We start from the raw sequence: 9,373 nt of genomic DNA, 5'->3' as shown, positions 1-9,373 counted from the left end.
AAACAAGTAAATACCAAACAAGAAAAGCATATTAAAGAACTTGAATTGAAAGTGAACGATGTAGATAGATACCGTCGATGATGGAATTTAAAATTATTTGGAGTTAAAGAGGAACGTGATAAGGACCTTGTTGCAACAGTGAAGGGTATCTGTAAAAGGACCCTGCCGGACCAGGAGGACGTAATATCGGCCATTGACTTTGTTCACAGGCTCGGGAGAGCGAACATGTCTGGGCAAGTGCGCCCCAGATCGATTATAATACAGTTCACCAAGAGGACGGCGAGGGACATGCTGTGGCGAGCGGCGAGGGGGAATGAGTATTTGAATGGGAACAAACTGAGGTTTGCAGAGGACCTGTCTGCCGCGGACAGGAGCACCAGGAACCAGCTGTGGCCCCAGGTTGAAGCTGCCAGAAGAGAGGGGAGGAGAGCCTACTTTGTGGGAGCGAGGGCCTTTGTGGACGGGAAGGAGATTTGCTCCCAGTGACTGCTCAGTTAATGATTATGTTTGGTTATATTTGTTATACCAGTATATACTAGTGTTTCTTTAGTGTTAGTTTGGAATGGTGTAGTTAAGTGTTAAGGACTGTTATAGTTCTGGTTCTTTGAAAAACTCAATAGTTTAGACAGTCTTAGAGTTAGTTATTTGCTTTTGTGTATGTCTTTTTCATGAATGCCAGAGGTACTCGAAATGTTGTTAAAAGAAAAACTGTGTGCTGAGTTTTATTTTTTACAGGAAACGCATGCATGTTGAAACTAAAGTTTATAAATAATTGAGAAATATTAAAGCAAGGAAAATATGATACGTGTAAAATATACAATTTGATCACATAATTACTTAATTACCTCTGGTAGTTAAATGCTTTTTTCTGCTGCGTTTTTTTTCTCTTGTACATGACTCTGATCCTCTTGTTGTATTTGTATTTGTAAATTCTGTTTAATAAAAAAAAAATTAAAAAAGCATTCTCTGGTGGTGTCCTGCAGGCTTCCTGTGGGTGTGCGTTGGTGGTATAGTGGTGAGCATAGCTACCTTCCAAGCAGTTGACCCGGGTTCGATTCCCGGCCAACGCAGTGGCGAATGTTTTCAAATGCTGTCATGAGCCTTGGACTGTGACTAGCAAAGCGAAGCCTTTTGAAAGAGCTAAAGCACTGAAAAACGGAATTGAGGGAGAATCTTACAGGGGATTCTGAGCGGTGTCTGCATACACGCAGTCCGATACGGGTGCTGAAAGCTTGAGCTACTCTTAATGTCATGCTGGCTTTCCCCGGAGTAAATCTGTTACATTGAAAGAATGCTTCTCGCAGGTTCAAAAAGGGACCCTTGTTAATTGGAGAAATCAATGATTTCGAATGAATTCTGTATGCGTTAAAAGACAGCTTTACACAGAAAACATGCAGGACACTGCTTATGATGTTTCCCGAGCCGAAACACAGTGCGTTTTTTCAAGCCATCTGACAAAGCCCGCCCACTGAAAACTGCAGCAGATCGTGTAAAGACGTTCAACTTTGTAACTACTGCACGCACAGGAAGCAGAATAAATTCCTCTTTTCAAACTGTCAAAGGTTTGCTTTACGAACGCCGCAGGACATCGCACAATCTCTTTTGAACAGGGACAAACGATTTCTTATGGGGCGCAGTAAGTACTGTTACTGTCACTGCTCGATACCGACGTTGGCCTACTATACCATGTTCAGCCACTGCTAGAAAATGTACGGCTCTAGCACCGGAGCAAACAACAGGAGGGCCGATGTCGAACAGGCACACATGTCAGACATGGAGAGCGATGAGAATGGGATTCGAACCCATGCCTGCAGAGCACAATGGATTAGCAGTCCATCACCTTAACCACTCAGCCACCTTGTCGACGAAACTGGGCTGTCCGGACATGGGTTGGCGCGCTCCAGATGATCTTTTTCTTTTTTTCCCCACGTACTCGAGGGTCATTTTCCTGTTCCACATGTGATTTCAACATTTTCCTTGGGAGATGTCAAGCCAGCAAGCCACTGCTGTGGTTCAGTGGCCAGTGTGGAGTTCAGTGGCCCTGTTGTACACAGAAAGCACATTGAGCTCCTTGGACATGAAAAGTTCCAGATAAAAGCCATTTGTCATCCTTTCTCTTGGTGTCGATGTTGCTATTGTATGTAAAGGTGGCAACTTGCTCAGCGAGCAGGCGGAGCACACACCGAATGCAGATGTGTCTGAGTGGTGTGTCCAAGTGGCTGCAAAAGGACAACACTCCTGGGGCGCCGTGGCTTAGTTGGTTAAAGCGCCTGTCTAGTAAACAGGAGATCCCCGCCTATGGCTAGACTTAATTAAATGCAAGTATTCATTTCCTGTCTTTAACGCGACTTGTTTTTCTTAAAATGGATGCAACTTGCAAAACATGAAATACAAGCCTTGCTAATCAGCGCTAGCGGCTGGCAAAAAAAAGGAGTCAGCTATTTTTTTTTCTTTAACCTTAACCCTGCTAACGGAGAAGAGTTAAACGACCGAGTCTATGCAGCTTAAACGGTGCGCAAGTCGGGTTCTTAGCTGAAAGGGTGGTAAATCACGCTCACCCCAGTCCTTAATCTTTTAAAGAGGATACAAAATTGAACGTAGTCGCCACATCACATACATCCTGTTAAATGATAAAAAGGTAACATCTATCCTCGCTCCAGAGTAAATCTCACGTTGAGGGCATCTTTTTTTTCACTTTACCGTGAGTCGGGCTCGGCTGCACAGAGGAAAGAGCAGAGCAATGAGGTCACAGGGACAGGGGAGTCACACGCTGGCGGTTTGAATACGCGGAAGATCACTGAGGGATCCACAGTATGTGGACCCTCCTTCGCCATCAGTCCACACTCCGGACTCTGAATCCTGCCATCCGAGTTAAGATCTCGGCGGAACCTGAGGCGCAGTTCCTTCTTAAAACGTAATCTGGTGAGCATTTCTAGAATCGCACTTGTATAGATGCAGCCTTTAATGTGTTGCTAGGTTAAAATTGATGACTTCTTGTATTTCAGTAGGCAACTGCCCTCTTGATTTTGGATTTAATTTCTTTATTACAGGGGCGCTTTTATGAAGCCAAGGGACCAGGGAGCTGCCCCAGTACTGGGATGGCCAGTTCGAAATCATAGAAACTATTGTCAATTCCAGTCCCATGTCAGTGCGAGCAGGGATTTTGACATCTTGTTTTGCTATGTTCTGCACCAACAGGCAGGTGGCTCGGCCATTCCGTTCCAGTCTGGGGGTACAACAGACTGCTAGGTTCAGTCTGATAAACTGAGCTGATGGTTGGAAGAAAACCATCTCAGCGTCCATTCTCTGTCCCTTCTTTAGGACAAGGCGTACCGGAAACCCTGCTGTTGACGCAGGAACGATCAGGTCCGATTCGTTTACTACCTGGCAGGCCTGAGGAATCGTCTGACCTGACCGAATGTTCTCGGGGTCACCGCTTAGAGAGTGGGCATCTGGGTCCACCCGTTTCCACAGCACACTGTTTACTGTGTCCAGCTGGGCGCCCAGTCGAACCAATAGGTCTGCACCAATGCAGACCGAATGGGTCAGCTGAGGTGCTACCTGGAAGTAGTGAGCAAACTTCCTTTTTCCGATGGAGATGGAAGCTACACAGCTTCCTTTGCTCCAAATGGACCTATGAGGTGGGGGTGCCCACCACAGAACCTGTGACTGCGTCACCAGGGTCACCTGACAGCTTCGCGACAGGTCCTCGAACAGACCTTCACTGATTATGGACTTCTCAGAGCTGAGGCTAAGAATTACATCATCAACCTGCACTTCTGCCACCTGGACCCCCTCCCACCACCATGGGGTGGTAGTCCTGGACCCCCTGAGGTACCAGGGTGCACAGAAAGGACTCCCATTCATTACCGGACAGGGAGATCCACTCTTCTTCAGGGATGAAAAGGGGGTGTGCTTTACCTGGCGGGTCAAGCAGCTGCTCGGAGCACTGCTCCTGTAGTTGGGAGACCGTGGGAGTGCTGGCCTGGGCAGGACTTCCCTGTAGTTTTGGAAAGCAAGAAGAGACATTTATTCTCGTCCAGAGGAACCAGGAGGAACCTCCAACTCAGCTATAGTGTTCAGTGGGCACTGTGTGATCACAGCATAACCACTGAATCCCCCTTTTTGCTGTGCAACAGGCTTAGGGTTTTTGACCTGAGCCCACAATTTTCCACGCTGGCAGTCCACCAGAGGCTCCAGCCTGTCAAGCAGGTCTTGGCCAATGAGTAGTGGCTCTGTTTTTAACCTAGAGATGTAAACAGGATGCACCACGTTCATTGGCCCGAACCTAAGTGCCACCCACACTCGGTGTGTGATCCTGGCATGATCCTGGGTATAGCTGGAAATATCTATTTTACACGGTTCTACCTTAAGTCTGATGCCTTTTCCTTTCGCTACTCGTTTGAGCTCGCTGAGTAGATCGGCTGACATCAAACTAATTTCAGCCCCAGTGTCAATCAGTGCTTCTCTATCTAAGACGTTTTCAAGAGAAACCTTGATATAAATACGCCTTGCTTTGCCTTTCTGGCTGAGATTCCCTAAGAATTGTTGGAAGCCTGCCTTTTCTTTGACTTCAGGGGCGGGGTCAGCGCCCAACTCAGAGTCACAGCCTTCTTCCAGGCAGGAACCCTCCCACCCAATCAGATAGACTGAGGGAGGGGCTTGGGACGGATCCCCGCCTCCTCCAGTGAGAAGGGGCGTGGTCCCCCTAAGCTCATTCACACTTCTGGCATTCGGTGCGGAAGGTTTACCCTGTCCTGATCTCTCAGGCAGGGCTTGTTCAAGCCTGGCCAGGCGGGCTGCAGTCGACTCCCTTCGTCCAGTCTTATGATAGACTCTGCCTGAGCCCTTGCCTTCCCCGTAGCGCTCACGGCGGCTCTGACGCTTAGTGCGGTCCTGCCTGCCTATTTTGCGCCGGGGCTTAGCGAGCTCAGGAACCTCAGCTGCCTCGAGCTGAGGCGAGTCGTCAACCCTGCTGGCTTTAGTGGCGAACACGGCCGTTTTAGCAGGTTTTCGCTCTGAGGAAGCAGAGACTTCAGCTCCCCAGGCTTTTTGAGCCAACCTTCTAATGTCAGCCATTTTCATCGCTTTTGCATCAGTGTGCATCACAATCATTTTCCTGACTGAGGGATGCAGATTAGCAATGAATAAACCTTTGAAATTCACGTTCTCTTCGCAACCCTCTTCATTCCGCCCTGCAAAATAAGTGCGCCTAAGCCTCTGATAATAGTCGCGAGGGGCTTCAGCTTTTTCGTGCTTAATATGGTGCACAGCAGCCACGGCAGCTATGGGATCGATAAAAGCCGAAAATTCTCCGATCATTGCCTGACACAGCTCCTCAAAGCTATTACAGACCTCCGGTCCTTGTCTAGACATCCACTCGTGGACCGCTCGGCTGGTAGTTTTCCTTACTTACATAGCCTTTTCCTGTTCGGACGCTTCGGGCATAAACTGCAAAGTATATCTCAGCTCATCGATGTAGGTCTCCACATTATTCCCTGACACTGACGGGTCAAACCTTTCTACATCTTTGGCTAACTGCCTCAGGGAGTGGAGGTTAATTTTTACGGTTTCTCCGCGGGCAGGGAGACGGCCGTGATCAGGAGCAGGGGGTCTATGCCTGAATTGACTCGCCCTTGCGTTTCGCGCAGGACTCAGCGATCTCCCCCATGCCGATCCGACCACAGACCCTGGCCGGGAGAAACCTCCTCCCGGCGCGCTGGGTGAGCGCTCCGGGCTGCTAGGTGGGCTGGCATGCAAGTGGGATCTAGTCTATTTTGCTTCCAGTACGGCAGCATCTGACTCCTTTTGCCTTTCCTGGCTGAGCTCATTTAAACTCACAATTTCTTTTTCTTTTTCTTTCGAGCTCGCTTCCAGGTCTCTCCTAGCTACCTCAGCCGCAGTTTCTCTAGCAGACAAGTCATCTAATTTACCTAAAACTTCCCTGAGTCAGTCTTCACTTTCCTCATTTTTCACTCTCTTTTCTCTGATTATATCCAACAACTCGACTCGCTCCGCCTTATATCTTTCTAGCGTTCCCTGAAGCTTTTGAAACTTTGTCAGCTCGGACAAAGACAGTTCCAGCTGTTTAGCTAGATTTAAGGTGAAACTCGATAGGACCAGAACTGCGTTCACAGACACTCCTGTGTTAAGCTGGTTCGCTACCTTAGCTACTAAATCTACTTGCAGCTTCTCAATATCATCAAAGTTCAACTTTTCGATACCACTCCAGTAACCAGGATTGTCGTCGCTAGAAATAGTACTTATAAGCGACTCCACTTCAGACATTTTAGCAGCCATTGTCATTACGTCAGAGAAACTTTAAGAGTATTACTTTTTTTTTTCTTTTTCCAAAATACAGTATGGAATCTAGACACCCGAGCAGATGGATTTCCAATCAGCACACGTTACACTAAACGCTAGAAAACAGGGGGATTTCTTTACGCAGTTATCAGCACACCCGGTATTCGCGTATAGAAGCCGCGGATTCTCATTTCATTCTAAACTCGCCCACCCAGGGACGCCATTAAATGTAATGGTTTGATGGGTTTACTGAGACAATTATTAATTGTAGCAGTAATCACAAGGTTGTTTGTTGGGGCTTTTAGAAAATCAATCGTCAGAACAACTAACAACGCACACACAGAGGTTCAATACACTAGATACATTTATTAATATAAATTGTGCACCAAACATATACTAGTCTGCCTGGATACGAGTGGCAGACCTTACTGTGAGGGTTATCAATATACAAGGTATATAATCCCGAAGAGATGCAAACACAAAGAGATACACAACAGAGAATATATGTCAATATAAATCGTTCGGTTACCAAATCGCTAATCAGTGTTATTACCCACTGTTACTCTAAACTCGGAAGTAAATACATTACTCATGAATTAAATTGATAACAACTTGTGTTGAGGTACAATTAAATTCTCGAGACGCAATGTAGAACATGGGGTTTACTTATCCACTGTGTATGGATTTGGAATTTCCCGGCATGAACACCAAACCAGCTGACAGGCTCTGTTGCAGCCTCTGTTCCAGCGGTTGTCCAATGGGTGTTGTCCCGGCGTCCTCTGGCTACCGGCCAACCAGTCAAGGTGCAGCTCGGAGTAGGACGGGCGGAGGAATCTGACTGCGGCGCGCAGGGCAGTCGTTGCTCCGAGGGGATCTACCAGCAGTCCGGCTGGCTGATAGAAAGTCTCTATGCACAGAGTGTGACCGCGAGTCCTCACAAGTCACTCTTGTGCCTGGGAAGAAGCTGGTTCGTTCCCGGTCCAGCACTGCTTCTGAATAAGCTATTCAGGTTGTCGACGAGGGTCCAACTGTAGGGTCCAACTGTCCAACACAAACACAATCTGTGGCGTTTAGCGTGACATAGTCTTGCAGGCATCGTGCTGTCTCACTGCAATACTATACCGCTGGAGGAAACAGTCCATCTGGCCATGAAACTCATTTGAACGTCTAGCTACAGCAACTAACAATATCATGATTTATTCAGGATGTGTGGAATCAGCACGTCCCGGAGACAGCTTCCGAAATTGTGAGCATTCTCTGGTGGTGTCCTGCAGGGCGCCTGTGGGCGTGCGTTGGTGGTATAGTGGTGAGCATAGCTACCTTCCAAGCAGTTGACCCGCGTTCGATTCCCAGCCAACGCAGTGGCGATTGGTTTCAAATGCTGTCATGAGCCTTGGATTGTGACTAGCAAAGCGAAGCCTTTTGAAAGAGCTAAAGCACTGCAAAACGGAATTGAAGGAGAATCTTACAGGGGATTCTGAGCAGTGTCTGCATACACGCAGTCCGATACGGGTGCTGAAAGCTTGAGCTACTCTCAATATCATGCTGCCTTTCCCCGGAGTAAATCTGTTACATTGAAAGAATGCTTCTGGCAGGTTCAAAAAGGGCCCCTTGTTAATTGGAGAAATCAATGATTTCGAATGAATTCTGTATGCGTTAAAAGACAGCTATACACAGAAAACATGCAGGACACTGCTCATGATGTTTCCCGAGCCGAAACACAGTGCGTTTTTCCAAGCCATCTGACAAAGCCCGCCCACTGAAAACTGCAGCAGATCGTGTAAAGACGTTCAACTTTGTAACTACTGCACGCACAGGAAGCAGAATAAATTCCTCTTTTCAAACTGTCAAATGTTTGCTTTGCGAACGCTGCAGGACATCGCACAATCTCTTTTGAATGGGGACAAACGATTTCTTATGGGGCGCAGTAAATACAGACGTTTAAAAAGCTCCACTCATGCCGACAATGCAGCATGAAGAAGCGCAACCTAACATTTGACAGACAAAAGCCGGGCGCCGCTACGAGCAATATGAAATCAAACTGACAGCACACGGCGTTTCGCGCTGACTCAAAAGTGATCTCGACAGACGCTGTTCTCTGCATAACGCTGAAAGAGCTAAAGAGCGTTTCTGTTGAGACGTAACAAGCTCGTTTCTTTCTACCATGATGTCACCATGACCAAATCTGTCTTTAAACACCTTGCTCAGTCTCTGACGAGACTGTCAAAAATTGCTTTCGCCGATTGTATTGCAAACCGGCGGAAGCGGGGTATTGGGAAAAGTTTTAAACTAGCAATAATCGCGCCTCAGCTAAACCTCACAGGCTACGATACTGCCACTGCGCAAAGCTGACGGTTGCCAGGCAACCGCGGGGATCTTATGGAAATCGTTATCAATCGTCTCATGGCATGTCGTTGCTGTAACGCTTCATATTTGCGGCCGGACACTTCCCGCCCCCCAAAGAAAAGAGCGCCAATCAGACAGGCGGAGACCGAGGACTCGCAGAGCAGACGGCCACAGTCGCCGTAATAAGAGCGATTGTGAGTGGTTTTGTTTTCTCTCTTTGACCAGCCCAGCTGTGCCCCACCCGAAGGCAGGGAAGCACAAAAATTGTATGGAACTCATTCATGCTCCTCTCCATGGAAATCTTTAGTAAAAGGCAAAAGATTTGTACGAGATGAAGAGAAACCAGAGTGCGTGGCTGGACAGCTGCAGGAGCCCAGGCTGCCTTCAAGGCCTCTGCCCTGCCGGTCGTGGTTGGCAATGCACCTGGCCTTACAAACGAGCCAGTGGGGCCCGTTCAGCTCCGGGCTCATCGCCTGCGGCTCTCGGCTTACCTGGCAGGGGAGATACCTTGATCAGCCTGTAGTTGGAGTAGTTGGATTGTTTTCTTGTTTTGTGGAAGCAGTGTTTGTTTTGCAGTTTGAGATGGCAACCTTTGGATCCCGCAAGAATGCTGTACGTTTTGAGCTTTTGGATGACCTCTTCATGGATCGTATGCAGTTCAGCAGAAAAGTGTTACAGAAGGAACTTGGCTTTGAACCTCGGCACTTGGATTTCATCTTCGCTC

At 47.8% G+C, this 9,373-nt stretch overlaps 3 non-coding genes across 3 annotated transcripts; 1 reads left to right on the top strand and 2 right to left on the bottom strand.

Annotated features, from left to right (window-relative positions):
- Positions 1-998: 998 nt before the first annotated feature.
- trnag-ucc (transfer RNA glycine (anticodon UCC)) lies at positions 999-1,070 on the top strand. Its single transcript has one exon. It is a non-coding gene; the product is annotated as a tRNA-Gly (tRNA).
- Positions 1,071-8,511: 7,441 nt separating this feature from the next.
- Positions 8,512-8,653, bottom strand: LOC138229216 (U4 spliceosomal RNA). The gene has a single exon (XR_011185694.1). It is a non-coding gene; the product is annotated as a U4 spliceosomal RNA (small nuclear RNA).
- Positions 8,654-8,883: 230 nt separating this feature from the next.
- LOC138229217 (U5 spliceosomal RNA) lies at positions 8,884-9,000 on the bottom strand. Its single transcript, XR_011185695.1, has one exon. It is a non-coding gene; the product is annotated as a U5 spliceosomal RNA (small nuclear RNA).
- Between the last annotated feature and the right edge of the window lie 373 nt (positions 9,001-9,373).

Source organism: Lepisosteus oculatus, unplaced genomic scaffold (assembly GCF_040954835.1).
Source record: "Lepisosteus oculatus isolate fLepOcu1 unplaced genomic scaffold, fLepOcu1.hap2 HAP2_SCAFFOLD_413, whole genome shotgun sequence".
Taxonomy (NCBI): domain Eukaryota; kingdom Metazoa; phylum Chordata; class Actinopteri; order Semionotiformes; family Lepisosteidae; genus Lepisosteus; species Lepisosteus oculatus.
This window is presented reverse-complemented; position numbering and strand designations above follow the sequence as displayed.